Genomic DNA, 16,325 nt, shown 5'->3' with positions numbered 1-16,325 from the left:
ATTTTTCAATTCTCAATCTTACAGTACAAGCCACCACCGTTCTACTCAGGAATTTTTCCCCTGTGCCCATATCTTCAAGGCTTTTCCCCACTTTTTCCTCTATAAGTTTCAGTGTCTCTGGTTTTAAGTGAAGTTCCTTGATCCACTTAGATTTGACCTTAGTACAAGGAGATAGGAATGGATCGAATCGCATTCTTCTACATGATAACCACCAGTTGTGCCAGCACCATTTGTTGAAAATGCTGTCTTTCTTCCACTGGATGGATTTAGCTCCCTTGTCGAAGATCAAGTGTCCATAGGTATGTGGGTTCATTTCTGGGTCTTCAATTCTATTCCATTGGTCTACTTGTCTGTCACGGTACCAGTACCATGCAGTTTTTATCACAATGGCTCTGTAGTAAAGCTTTAGGTCAGGCATGGTGATTCCACCAGAGGTTCTTTTATCCTTGAGAAGAGTTTTTGCTATCCTAGGTTTTTTGTTATTCCAGATGAATTTGCAGATTGCTCTTTCTAATTCGTTGAAGAATTGAGTTGAAATTTTGATGGGGATTGCATTGAATCTGTAGATTGCTTTTGGCAAGATAGCCATTTTTACTATACTGATCCTACCAATCCATGAGCATGGGAGATCTTTCCATCTTCTGAGATCTTCTTTAATTTCTTTCTTCAGAGACTTGAAGTTCTTATGATACAGATCTTTCAATTCATTAGTTAGAGTCATGCCAAGGTCTTTTATATTATTTGTAACTATTGAAAAGGGTGTTGTTTCCCTAATTTCTTTCTCAGCCTGTTTATTCTTTGTATAAAGAAAGGCCATTGACTTGTTTGAGTTAATTTTATATCCAGCTACTTCATCGAAGCTGTTTATCAGGTTTAGGAGTTCTCTGGTGGAATTTTTAGGGTCACTTATATATACTATCATATCATCTGCAAAAAGTGACATTTTGACTTCTTCCTTTCCAGTATGTACCTCCTAGATCTCATTTTGTTGTCAAATTGCTCTGACTAGGACTTCAAGTACAATGTTGAACAGGTAGGAAGAAAGTGGGCAGCCTTGTCTAGTCCCTGATTTTAGAGGGATTGCTTCCAGCTTCTCACCATTTACTTTGATGTTGTCTACTGGTTTGCTTTTTTTTTTTTTCAATAGTTACAAATAATATAAAAGACCTTGGCATGACTCTAACTAAGGAATTGAAAGATCTGTATGATGAGAACTTCAAGTCTCTGAAGAAAGAAATTAAAGAAGATCTCAGAAGATGGAAAGATCTCCCATGCTCATGGATTGGTAGGATCAATATAGTAAAAAAAAAAAAGATTCCTTTTATCATGTTTAGGTATGGGCCTTGAATTCCTGATCTTTCCAAGACTTTTATCATGAATGGGTGTTGGATTTTGTCAAATGCTTTCTCCGCATCTAATGAGATGATCATGTGGGTTTTCTTTTTGAGTTTGTTTATATAATGGATTACATTGATGGATTTCCATATATTAAACCATTCCTACATCCCTGGAATAAAACCTACTTGGTCAGGATGGATGATTGTTTTAATGTGTCCTTGGATTCGGTTAGCGAGAATTTTATTGAATATTTTTGCATCGATATTCATAAGGGAAATTGGTCTGAAGTTCTCTATCTTTGTTGGATCTTTCTGTGGTTTAGGTATAAGAGTAATTGTGGCTTCATAGGATGAGTTGGGTATAGTACCTTCTACTTCTATTTTGTGGAATAGTTTGTGGAGAACTGGAATTATATCTTCTTTGAAGGTCTGATAGAACTCTGCACTAAACCCATCTGGTCCTGGGCTTTTTTTGGCTGGGAGACTATTAATGACTGCTTCTATTTCTTTAGGGGATATGGGACTGTTTAGATGGTAAACTTGATCCTGATTCAAGTTTGGTACCTGGTATCTGTCCAGAAATTTGTCCATTTTGTCCAGGTTTTCCAGTTTTGTTGAGTATAGCCCTTTTGTTCTAGAGCTTTTAGCTGTGTTGTCAAGCTGCTAATGTGTGCTTTCTCTAGTTTCTTTTGGGAAGCACTCAGAGCTATGAGTTTTCCTCTTAAAAATGTTTTCATTGTGTCCCATAAGTTTGGGTATGTTGTGGCTTCATTTTCATTTAACTCCAAAAAGTCCTTAATTTCTTTTTGTATTCCTTCCTTGACCAAGGTATCACTGAGAAGAGTGTTGTTCAGCTTCCCTGTGAATGTTGGCTTTTCATTATTTATGTTGTTACTGAAGATCAGCCTTAGTCCATGGTGGTCTGATAGGATGCATGGGACAATTTCAATATTTTTGTATCTGTTGAGGCCTATTTTGTGACAAATTATATGGTCAATTTTGGAGAAGGTCCAATGAGAAGACGGTATATCCTTTTGTTTTAGGATGAAATGTTCTGTAGATATCTGTTAAGTCCATTTGTTTAATAACTTCTGTTAGTTTCACTGTGTCCCTGTTTAGTTTTTGTTTCCATGATTTGTCCATTGGTGAAAGTGGTGTGTTGAAGTCTCCTACTATTATTTTGTGAGGTGCAATGTGTTCTTTGAGCTTTACTAAAGTTTCTTTAGTGATTGTGGCTGTCCTTGCATTTGGAGCATAGGTATTCAGAATTGAGAGTTCCTCTTGGAGGATTTAAACTTTGATGAGTATGAAGTGTCCATCCTTGTCTTTTTTGATGACTTTGGCTTGGAAGTTGATTTTATCCGATATTAGAATGGCTACTCCAGCTTGTTTCTTCAGAACATTTGCTTGGAAAATTGTTTTCCATCCTTTCACTCTGAGGTAGTATCTGTCTTTTTCCCTGAGGTGGGTTTCCTGTAAGCAGCAAAATGTTGGGTCCTGTTTGTGGAGCCAGTCTGTTAGTCTATGTCTTTTTATTGGGGAATTGAGTCCATTGATATTAAGAGGTATTAAGGAAAAGTAATTGTTGCTTCCTATTATTTTTGTTGTTAGAGTTGGCATTCTGTTCTTGTGGCTCTCTTCTTTTCAGTTAGTTGAAGGATTACGTTCTTGCTTTTTCTAGTGCGTGGTTTCTGTCCTTGTATTGTTTTTTTTTTTCTGTTATTATCCTTTGAAGGGCTGGATTTGTGGAAAAATAATGTATGAATTTGGTTTTGTCTTGGAATATTTTGGTTTCTCCATCTATGGTAATTGAGAGTTTGGTTGGGTATAGTAGCCTGGGCTGACATTTGTGTTCTCTTAGTGTCTGTATAACATCTGTCCAGGCTCTTCTGGCTTTCATAGTCTCTGGTGAAAAGTGTGGTGTAATTCGGACAGGCCTGCCTTTATATGTTACTTGACCTTTCTCCCTTACTGCTTTTAATATTCTATCTTTATTTAGTGCATTTGTTGTTCTGATTATTATGTGTCGGGAGGAATTTCTTTTTGGTCCAGTCTATTTGGAGTTCTGTAGGCTTCTCTGTATATTCATGGGCATCTCTTTCTTTAGGTTTGGGAAGTTTTCTTCTATAATTTTGTTGAATATATTTGCTGGCCCTTTAAGTTGAAAATCTTCATTCTCATCAACTCCTATTATCCGTAGGTTTGGTCTTCTCATTGTGTCCTGGATTTCCTGGATGTTTTGAGTTAGGATATTTTTGTGTTTTGTATTATCTTTGATTGTTGTGCAGATGTTCTCTATGGAATCTTCTGCACCTGAGATTCTCTCTTCCATCTCTTGTATTCTCTTGCTGATGCTTGCATCTATGGTTCCAGCTTTCTTTCCTAGGGTTTCTATCTCCAGCGTTGCCTCACTTTGGGTTTTCTTTATTGTGTCTACTTCCCTTTTTAGGTCTTGGATGGTTTTATGAAATGCCATCACCTGTTTGTTCGTGTTGTCCTGCAATTCTTTAAGGGACTTTTGTGCTTCCTCTTTAAGGTCTTCTACCCATTTAGCAGTGTTCTCCTCTATTTCTTTAAGTGAGTTATTAAAGTCCTTCTTGATGTCCTCTACCATCACCATGAGATATGCTTTTAAATCCTGGTCTATCTTTTTGGGTGTGTTGGGGTGCCCAGGACTGGGTGGGGTGGGAGTTCTGCATTCTGATGATGGTGAGTGGTCTTGGTTTCTGTTAGTAAGATTCTTAAGTTTGCCTTTCGCCATCAGGTAATCTCTGGAGTTAGTTGTTATAGTTGTCTTTGGTTAGACCTTGTTCCTCAGGTGATTCTGTTAACCTCTATCAGCAGACCTGGGAGACTATATCTCTCCTGAGTTTCAGTGGTCAGAGTACTCTCTGCAGGCAAGCTCTCCTCTTACAAGGAAGGTGTCCGGATATCTGGCGTTCGAACCTGCCTCTTGGCAGAAGTTGTGTTCCACTCACCAGAGGTCCTAAGATCCCGCCCAAGGTTCTCTGGTGCTGGTGCCGACCGGAAGGGACTTGTGACTCTGGTCAGGCCAGGTTTTTTGCTTCCCTCAAAAATCTCAATTCTTAACATCTATGCTCCAAATGAATGGGCACCCACATTCATAAAAGAATCTATACTAAAGCTCAAACCACACACCACACACTCAACCCCACACAATAATAGCTCAAACAACACCCCACTCTCAGCAATGGACAGATCATTGAAATTGAAACTAAATAGAGATGCAGTGAAACTAACAGAAGTTATGAACCAAAAGTATCTATCAGATATTTATAGAACATTTCACACTAAAGCAAAAAGCAAATACTCTCTTTTCAGCAGTTCATTGTACATTTTTCTAAACTAACCATATAATTGTTAACAAAACAGGCCTCCACAGATACAAGAATATTAAAATCGTCCTATGCAACCTATCAGATCAACATGGATTAAGACTGGTCTTTTTTTGTTTGTTTGTTTGTTTGGTTTTTTTGTTTTTTTTTTGTTTTTTTGTTTTTTTTTGTTTTTTGTTTGTTGTTGTTTTTTTGAGACAGGGTTTCTCTGTGTAGCCCTGGCTGTCCTGGAACTCACTCTAAAGACCAGGCTGGCCTGGAACTCAGAAATTTGCCCACCTCTGCCTCCCAAGTGCTGGGATTAAAGGTGTGCACCACCACACCAGGCTAAGGCTGGTCTTAAATACCAACAAAAACAATGGAGAGCACACATACACACAAAAAAAAAAAAAAAAAAAAAAACAGAACAATGCTCTACTCAATGATATCTTGGTTGAGGAAAAAAAAGAGAAGAATGAAAGACTTTTTAGAATTTAATGAAAATGAAGACACATCATACTAAAACTTACAGCACACAATGAAAGCAGTGGTAAGAGTTCTATGTGCCTCCATAAAGAAACGGGAGGGACCTTACACTAGCAGCTTAACCACACACCTGAAAGCTCTAGAACAAAAAGAAGCAAATACATCCAAGAGGAATAGATGGCAGGAAATAATCAAACTCAGGGCTGAAATCAATGAAACAGAAACAAAAAGAATTATATAAATCATCAGTAAAACCAGAAGCTAATTCTTTGAGAAAATCAACAAGATAGATAAACCCTTAGTCAGACTAACCTTAGGGTACAAGACAGTATCCAAATTAATAAAATCAGAAATGAAAAGGGAGAGATAGCAACAGAAACCATCGAAATATTAAAAAAAATCATCAGATCCTGCTGTAAAAGCTTATATACAACAAAATTGGAGAATCTCGATGAGATGGACAATTTTCTAGAAGATATCAGGTGCCAAACAGGATCAGATAAACAATCTAAACAGTCCAATAACCCCGTAAGAAATAGCAGTAGTTACTAATAGTCTCCCAACCAAAAAAAGCTCAGGACCAGATGGGTTTAGTGTGGAATTCTATCAGACCATCAAAGAAGACCACATACCAATACTCTTCAAAATATTCCACAAAATAGAAAAAGAAAGAGCACTACTGAATTCATTCTATGAAACCACAATTATGCTTATAACTAAACCACACAAAGAACAAACAAAGAAAGAGAACTTCTGACCAATTTCCCTTATGAACATTGATGCAAAACTATTCAATTAAATTTTGATAAGAGAATCCAAAAACACACCAAAATGATCATTCACCACGGTCAGGTAGACTTCATCCTACAGATGCAAGGATGCTTCAATATATACAAATCCATTAATGTAATACACTATATAAACAAAATCAAAGGTAAAAAACCACATGATCATCTTAGTAAATGCTCAGAAATCATTTGAATAAATTCTACAGACCTTCATGGTAAAAGTCTTGGAATGATCAGAAATTCAAGGCCCATACTTAAACATAAAAAAAAAAGTGATATACATCAAACCAGTAGCCAACATTAAACTAAATAGAGAGAAATTTGAAGTAATCCCACTAAAATCAGGGAGTAGACAAAGCTGCCCACTCTCTCGATATCTACTGAATATAGTACCTGAAGTTCTAGATAGAGCAATTAGACAACAAAAGGAGGTTGAAGTGATAAAAAAAATAGTAGTAAAAATAGCCATCTTGCCAAAAGCAATCTACAGACTCAATGCATGTGGAAAAATGCAAATTGTCCCATTTTTATCTCCTGTACAAAGCTCAAGTCCAAGTGGATCAAGGACCTCCAAACAAAACCAAATACACTGAAACTTATTGAGGACAAAGTCAGTAAGAGCCTTGAACACATGGGCACAGGGGAAATTTTCCTGAACAGAACACCAATGGCTTATGCTCTAGGATCAAGAATCAACAAATGGAACTTCATAAAATTTCAATGCAATAGAACAAAACAGCAATCAGAAGATTGGGAAAGATCTTTACCAACCCTACGTCTGATAGAGGGCTAATATCCAATATATACAAAGAACTCAACGAGTTAGAATCCAGAGAATCAAATAACCCTATTAAAAATTTTCAACTGAGGAATACTGAATGGCCCAGAAGCAAATAAAGAAATGGTCAACATCCTTAATAACCAGGGAAATGCCAGAAAGATTTTGTTGACAGGACCCTGATATAACTATTTCATATGAAGCTATGCCAGTGCCTGGCAAATACAGAAGTGGATGCTCAGTCATCTATTGGATGGAACACAGGGACCCTAATGAAGGATACAGAGAAAGTACCCAAGAGGCTAAAGGGTTCTGCAACACTATAGGAAGAACAACAATATGAACTAAAAAAGTATCTCCTAGAGCTGTGTCTCTAGTTGCATATGTAGCAGAGGATGGCCTAGTTGGCCATCAATGGGAGGAGAGGTCCTTGGTCTTGTGATGATCATATGCCCAAGTACAGAAGAATGCCAGGGCCAGGGAACATGAGTGAGTAGGTTGGGGAGCAGGGCAGGAGGAAGGTATAGGGACTTTTGAGATAGCATTTGAAATGTAAATGAAGAAAAAAAAAGACTCTGCCTCCTGAGTGCTGGGATTAAAGGTGTGCACCACCGCACCCAACTACATTGTGTTTTTCAAGACAGTAAAGACTATGTAGAGAAACTCTGTCTCCAAACACCAAAAAAAAAGGGGGGGGGGCTGTAAAAGTTTTAAAAAATGCTATTAAAGTACTTGTGAACTGATAATTATTACTTTGTTAGTCTGTTTATTTATTATCATTTTTATGGGGTTAAACCACTAATTAATGCTGCATATTTTGCAAAAGAAACTGAACAATGCAAATTTCTCTTAAAGCATGATTTCATTAGTGGTTTACAGTATTTTTATTTGTTTTGGTGCTCTAATTAAAAACATGTTCACTTAATCAGACACTGCCAAGTGCATTACTCCACTGCAAATGAACAACAATTTCTACCTCTTCCTCAGTGGCAATGATGTTATATCACATTGTTGGCAGTATTAATGGGTATAATGAATATAGAAATTTTTGGAAACTGTCATTCACTGAGTAATGTTCAGTGTTAGTTTTGACATCCTGTTGGCTCAAATGGCAGTGTAAGAACAGTGATGTCTCTGTAGTAATCAACAATTACTAGCAATTCATCTCTCTTTCATACTAGGACAAATTCATGAGTAGAAACATCAGTGTTTTTGAATACTGATCTTCATTTAAGATAAAAATTCTTGTTAAAGTTAATATAAAATATGCCACTCTCCCTGGGCAGAGTTTTGGATCTGTTATCCTTGTATCACTACCTTAATCTGCTTACCCAAAGCTTGCGAGGCCATAAGAATGGACATTTCTCCTAGTCTTTGCAAAAGTGTATATGTGAATTGAGATAACACCTCTATATTTTAGGTGATGCAAAGAATCCCTGGATTCCCAGACAGCCAGAAATACATTAATTTTGTCACTATGTACATATGCAATTATTATCTTTTCTGTTTCTCCTCACACTCAATGAATAACATTGTATATTTTAAAGTATTATACTGTTGATGTGATTTTTACTTCCATTTACATCCTATCACTATTAGATGTTTAAAGCCAGTGAAAACAATCCAAAATTATACTTTGATTCTAATGTCCAGTGCTTAGTGTTTGTAATTTATGAGATCTTTCTTAATTTACATTTTTTGACATATCTCAGCACAACTTGAAATTTTGATGGAGTAAATGTTTCCAATCCAATTTATTCAAACAATACAATGATTTACAATGACATTTTACAATTTTGTCTTCTCTATATACCATAATCTAATGTAACATAGGATGTTTTTCATTGCCTTATACTCGGTGTATTGCCTTATACAAGAAATACTAAAATCTTAAAAGTTAACAGTAAACTATATATCAGACTTAAAAAAAGAAGCATTTTTTTCTTTTGCAAAGCATAAAAATTTAAGGAACTATATAGCCTTATTGGAATTGGAGGTTGGAAATTACTCTCTATAGTTACACACAGTTGCGGCTCACTGATGCCTGAAAATGTAGCAGGCAACATCTCCTCTTCAATAAACTGCATTTGGGGGCTGGAGATATGGCTCTGAGGTTAACAGTGTTTACTATTCTTCTGTAGGATCCAAGTTTGTGGTTTTTGGCACCCATTTCATGTATTTCACAACCTCCTGTAATTCTAGTTCCAGGAGATTCATCATTCTCATCTGGCCTCTTTAGGTACACACAGACACACAGACACACAGACACACAGACACAGACACAGACACAGACACACAGACACACAGACACAGACAGACACAGACACAGACACAGACACACACACACACACACACACACACACACAGACACACAGACACACACACAGACACACACACAGACACACACACAGACACAGACACACACACAGACACAGACACACAGACACAGACAGACACAGACACAAACACACAGACACACACACAGACACAGACACAGACACACAAACACACACACAGACACAGAGACACACACAGACACAGACACACAGACACAGACACAGACAGACACAGACACAGACACAGACACAAACACACAGACACACACACAGACACAGACACACAGACACACACACAGACACAGAGACACACACAGACACAGACACAGACACAGACACACAGACACAGACACAGACACAGACACAAACACACAGACACACACACAGACACACACAGAGACACAGAGACACACACAGACACAGACACACAGACACACACACACACACATAAATAAAAACAAAGATTTAAAGCAAGTCATTTTTTAAAACTGTGTAGGTTATTTACATTTCAAATGTTATCCCCTTTCTTGGTCTCCCTCCTGAAAATCCCCTATCCTATCCCCCCTTACCCAACTTCTATGAGGATGCTATTCCATCTGCCCATTCACCCACCCCAGCCTCACCACTTTAGTATTCCTCTAGACTGAGGCATCAAGCCTTCACAGGATCAAGGGCCCCCCTCCCATTGATAAAGGCCCTTTAGCTCTTTCAGTCCTTCTGCTAACTCCTCTATTGAGATCCGATGGTTGGCTGTGAGCATCCACATCTATATTGGTCAGGATCTGGCAGAGCTTCTCAGGAGACAGCTGTATCAGGCTCCTGTCAGCAAATCTTTAAAAAAGGACTGCATCTTATCTACATTTGATATCTTTGGATTTTCCAAAGTTTTGTTACCTTTTTCTAACTACAAGAACTTATAGTCTGAACATAAACAATAGTATAATTTAATTGTAAATAAAACATCTTTTAATATATAAAAATTAATTGTAGAAAGATTCAACATGTAGTAGTTTGATATAGTTTATCATAACGGGTTGTTAAAGGTTATTCTTACCGTTTCTAGTGAAATGAATACCTCCAAAATAATTCACACTGCTTGTAGGTATGTAACTTACTGTGGAATTAATAAAGAGCAGGGCTCCATAAAAGACAGAATATGAAATTTTGCTTGATTCAGAATTTCTATGCCCAAGCATTAGTATAAAAGAGAAATGAGTGAAGTGAGTGTGCAGTATTCAGATTGCCAGTCATAAATAGGTTCAGTGACTCCCCTTCTCATATGAAAATGATGTGAGAGGCTTAAACATCAACAATAGTTAAATAATAAAACAATTCTGGATCACTAAGAAGTTATAGTACATCCACACTTACGATTAAAAATGCTAAAGTTGTATCAATAAACAAACCTTTGCAAAGCAATATATGGAGGATAATCTTGAGATTTTTGATAAATCATGTGTGTTTAAATTATTTTGAAAGATATAAAATATTTTTGAAAATAATTTTGACACTATGACATTGCATTGTGGAAATAAAATCTCTTCCAAATAATATAAAATATCTTACAACTTAGTTGTAAGATATTTTATATTATTTCCATGGCTTTCTACAGTATTATTGTTTCTTTACCTGGTGGAGGGGGAAAATTATTGGTAGTTCTAAAATACTTCATCTTTTATTAGGTGTAAATAAAGCATTTATATAACTTTCCAACTTAAGACTTTTAACCCTAATAATCACATCTATCATGGAAAGGACTACAAACTCAAGAAGAAAAATGTGGCTTTAAATAATGGTTCTTTGTAGATTGTATAATGGAAAATTATATGAAGCACTGCAAGTATTTCCAGAATAAATGTTTATTTATATAAGTTCTTTTTACAACATTCTAGATTTGTTCATTTCCTTGGAAAATCATTGTGTTATATATTATGACATAAATGTGTATATATAGAAGAAAGAGAGAAGAGGATCAAGGGACATAGCAAGATAAATGTGATCTCATAGTGGAATTGAGAAAGGGAGGGACATTTTTGGGAAAGGGAGAAGGAGGTACCTACAGGAGAAGGAGAAAGGTAGGTAAAATAACAATATAGAAGAATCCACAGAGGGTCATACTATTAACCATTTGCCTAAGGGGAAAAGCCTATATTACCTGAATTTCAGTGTATAAATATACACATACACATATAAATATACAAACACACACACACACATACAGTTTTTGTTGTTGTTGTTGTTTTTGTTTTTGTTTGTTTGGGGTGGGGTTTTTGTTTTTTGTTTTTTTTTTTTTTTTTTTTTTTTTTTTTTGGGTTTTTGAGACAGGGTTTCTCTGTGTAGCCCTTGCTTTCCTGGAACTCACTCTGTAGACCAGGCTGGGCTGGAACTCAAAAATCCACCTGCCTCTGCCTCCCAAGTACTGGGATTAAAGGCATGTGCCACCACCACATATAGAGTTTGATTAGCTTTTCTCACATAGACTGATGGTGTTCCCTCCAAGAATCAAAGACCACCTTACAGAACCCTCAAGCCAGACACAAGAAGCCATCTTTTGAGTTGTTGGTAGAATTGTCTCAGACAGTTTCAAAACACACAGACTATCATGCTTTTTAGAAACAGGGCTTAAAGATCCTTGAGCTATAACTGGTCAGAATGTTTCCTCCCTCATAGTTAGCTTCCAAGATAGCAGAAGGTGCTATGCAACATTCCAAAGGTGAGAACCAACCAAAAGTCACACTCTGCTATGATGCCTCTTAACTGCATCCATGACCAGCTTGAGACAATAACCCTAAGCATTCCATAGTGACACACAAAACCTTGCCAATAACCATCGACTCTTTAAATGGCCTTACAGTCCAATTGAAAAGAGGTATACTTGCTGGGTATTGGATATATAGCTAATATGGTGCTTCTAAAACCATAGTCATTGGATAAGAATCTACAGTTACTTCATTACTAAGCTAGGCCATCTCTAACAATGATATTAAACATTTGTCCTTACACCCACATAAAAGTGTAGTCCTCATTCCTCATCAAGAGAACTTCTTTATGTCTATAACACTGACTGAGATGACTACAGAAAACTGTTACAACCAAAAGCTAGTTCTATAGCCCAGTCCCAATGGATGAGTCTACAAAACACTCTCCCATCTAAGGCTCAGAGAACTTTTCTGGGGGAAAATGGTGGAGGTACAAGAGCCAGAGGACCAAGAAATTTGGTATGAAACTATGTCTCCTAGTAACATCAGAAGCTATACCTGTAAACTCTTACCAATAGGACCTTCCAAATGTGAAGTAAGCAAGGATAACTCCAATGAACATACAAAAGTAAGGGGGATATGCCATGATGGCTCAACCTTAGACAAAAACTGTAAGAAAAGGTGAAAAGTTTGGATTGGGAAATATGGTCATCCTCACAGAAAAGCACACCAATTGACTCTCTACAAAAACAATGAAAACTGAGGTCATCAATTTGAAGCAGAGCAGGAAGAGTCATATGCAAAGATGTGAGGGGGGAAATGAAAGAAAGAAATCTGTTCTTGAATTTGGGATAAAATACAATCCCAAATTGATTTTAATTTCAAAATTATATATATATATATATATATATATAATTTCAAAATTATATATATATCATATACAAATGAATCCATAATGACTGTCTTCCTCAGTGCTTAATGCATAATTTCTTGTGACAATGGTGCCAAATATTGCTCTATGTTCTCCAAGTAATTTGTTCATCCAGTGTTTGTGGATACTGAGTGTGCACATTGCAGATTTTGAAAGAGTAAAGGAACATTTGACCTCCAGTGAATCAGTTTTCTTATGTTAAAATGTTAGTAAGTAAAATATAAATAATTAAAAGACACAAATTATGAAAGATTTCTATCTTAAATACTTCTTTGGAATCAGACAGAGTTAAGCATAATTTCTTATTTGTGTTTAGAAGTAAAATAACATAATAATAATAATTATAGTAGTATTGGACATTATAATTGTAATCAACAAACATGAGAAGCATCTGTTGTTTTTCAATCTGAAAAGTCACTTAAAGTAGAAATTAAATATTTACTGGAGTTACAAAAGAAAATATTGGAAATAATTGGACAATCATTTTTTTAAAGATTTATTTATTTATATATGTGAGTACACTGTAGCTGTCTTTAGACACAGCAGAAGAGGCCATCGGATCCCATTACAGATGGTTGTGAGCCACCATTTGGAACCTGAACTCCAGACCTCTAGAAGAGTAGTCAGTGCTCCTAACCACTGAGCCATCTCCCCAGCTCCCAATTCCCTTATTCTTAAATATGAAACATGCCTTAAAGAAATGAGCAAGATTTGTGTGTGTGCCAGATGCATATTTCTTTCATTTTATTTTATCCTCACACCTGTACAAGAGATTGTTTTAGGTCACAGTGCTGGTGTGAATACTGAAACTTTAGTCAAGCCATCTGGGAAAAGGAAGATTGATAATGCACAACAAACTCTGTGAGCTCATATGTTCATCAGCCCTGCTGTCTAGAGGGCATTGTTTCCCTGGAGTCCTCTATCCCCTCTGGCTCTTACAATCTTTCCTTCTCCTCTTCCACATCTCATTTAGGAGTGCTGTTGCAAGGCCTTTCACTCTCTACACATTGTTCACCTGTGGGATTCTATATTTCTTCTCTGATAATGGCTCATCAAGCCATTGATCATATTTGCCTTTCCAGACAGCTTCTTTTTAAAAGCAAACATATAACATGTTTTTCTTTATCTGAAATGAAAATCTTACATTTATCCTTAGAGAACAATAGTTTGTTCTTCTCTACAATATTTATGACCAAACAATATACTGGTTACTACTGTAGAGTTGTCATGTGCAACTGGGTTCAAGAAGTGGAAAGTGCACATCTGTCATTCACCCACCTCTGAATCCAGATAAGAAACAAAACTGTTGGACTATAAATGTCATCATTAGGCTGATTTTAAACATGTACACCTATATTAAATATGTATTTGGTATGTTCGTATTTGGCAATGAGTCACAAATAATCTACTAGCATCTTTAATAACTCTTATTTAAGAAAAGCACAGCATGAAGAAGTAATGCAATCCAGAACTCTGAGTAAACCCTGCCACAGTTCACTAGGATTTCCAGTAGTTATTGAAGTCCATGAATGTTGTGAGCTTTTCCTAAAGTCCCTCTGAAAACAGGTCTGTCCTTGAGGTGTCAGATTAACACTCCACTCTGAAGACAAATTGTTCATGGGCATACTAGCCATATGAGAGCCATTAGATCGTGTGCTATGCATTCTTGAAAAATGAAAAATTCTAGGCAACATTACATTTTATAAATGCAAGATGTTTATTATTATAGTACCAGCAATAAATGTTTAGAAACTGGAGAGAGTTCACGATGGTTCTGACTAAGAACATATGCCTATCGAGTTCACTGGAAGCGGAGCCATTGATTTTTGGCATTAAACAAAGCATCTGGAAGCTGTTACACATTTAGGCTTCTATGAGTATTTAATTATATCAATAAGAGAACACAATTTCTGTTGTGCGCATAGTGACAAATGTCTCTATTTATTCATGATATTATACGTGATAGATGAGTTCAAACCAGATACTTTAAGTTCCTTGGCATTTGACCAAATTATTTAAATCACTTTCTTTGGAAATTCAGAAGATAGGCTCATGAACATCATTGACGGAAACTCACCCATTGAATCTGTTTATGGATTTCTCTGAGAAAAATAAACAAATTAAAACACACGTACATATCCACAGTATTGTATATAAACATTTCTACCCCTTGAAATAAACTGATAAATACAACTACATTGCTCTTACCCTCATGCATTTTCTCAGGTCTGTCATTTTTTTTAACTTTAAGTGATGTTTGCTTAGATATGTGATCACTGCTGTTTATTTTATGTTTGCCACTGCACAGTTATCCATTGGTGCAACACAAAACCTGCTCTGTGAGAACCTGTCTCTTCATATGATTGAAAGTCAAGATGTATATTAATGTTTTCATCACCAAAATGACAACTCTGTGATATAATACATTTATAGATTAATTTGACATAACCACATTCTACATGGAGCTCTGAACAACATTCATCAATATATATTTCATAAGCCATAAGATTTTGTTACTTGAACATTAAAAATAATCTCCTATCTTTCTAGAGATGATTTTTATTTCTTAGGCAGTTTTTATTTTTATTTTATCAAAAATAGATTTTATAATATAATTTCTAATTACATTTTACTCTCCTCAGACTCCACACAATTTCACCTCATCTCCTCTCCCATCTTGATCCACTTCTGTCTCTCTTTAGAAAACAAACAAGTATCTAAAGGATAATCATAAAATAAAATACAATAAAAACAAAACATTTAGGAAACGTCTAAACAAACAAACAGAAAACAGAAGAGAACAAAAAAAAATGCGGAAGAAACACATATAGACAGAGAGTCACACATTCATACCTATAAGAATCATCCAACAATCGATATCCTGGTAGAACATTTCAAAACAAAGAGACTCCAAAGATGTCACTGCGTTCTCTTTCTATAGGATGTCTCCTGCTGGGCATTGGGCCTACTATCCTTAAAAGCAGTTCATTTCCCCAGTGAGACTCCCTTGGGGGAAAAAAAAAGAGAGAAAAAAAAGATAAGCAGTTTATATTTTAAATTTGTAAGGGGTTATCAATTGAAGATAACTTCTGGGTTAGGGATAAGGGTATGCTTCCATTTCTATTTTCTGTTCTAGGATTTCATGAGGTACTGGTTCATGCTTGGAATGTGCATGTTGCCACAGTTTCCTGTGTGTTCATCTGTCTGCTGATCCTTTTGTTTCTAGGCACTATTCCCTGGCTGTCCTCCATCCCTCACATTCTTTTTGCAACCTCTTACATGGCGTTCCTTGAGCTCTAAGGGGAGAAATTTAATGGATACATCCTGTCTTACAAGTAGAAATGTCTTCTGTGAATAAAAGGAACAAAGATTACATTGAATATTTTCCAGTGATTAGATAGACAACACCTAAGGACTCACTATATTTACATATCAAGTGAATGACCAAGTGAATAAATGAATGAGATTATGAAGATACTAAATTAAAATTAGTTAAAAATGACACAGTATTTGTCAGTGCTCTGTTGCTATGAGTAGACACCGTGACCTCAGCAACTCTTATAAAATAAAGCATTTAATTGGAGTTTGCTTACAGTTTCATAGATTTACTCCATCATCATCATGGAGGGGAGCAT

Source organism: Mus musculus, chromosome 5, assembly GCF_000001635.26.
Source record: "Mus musculus strain C57BL/6J chromosome 5, GRCm38.p6 C57BL/6J".
In the NCBI taxonomy this organism is placed as follows: Eukaryota; Metazoa; Chordata; class Mammalia; order Rodentia; family Muridae; genus Mus; species Mus musculus.
This window is presented reverse-complemented; position numbering follows the sequence as displayed.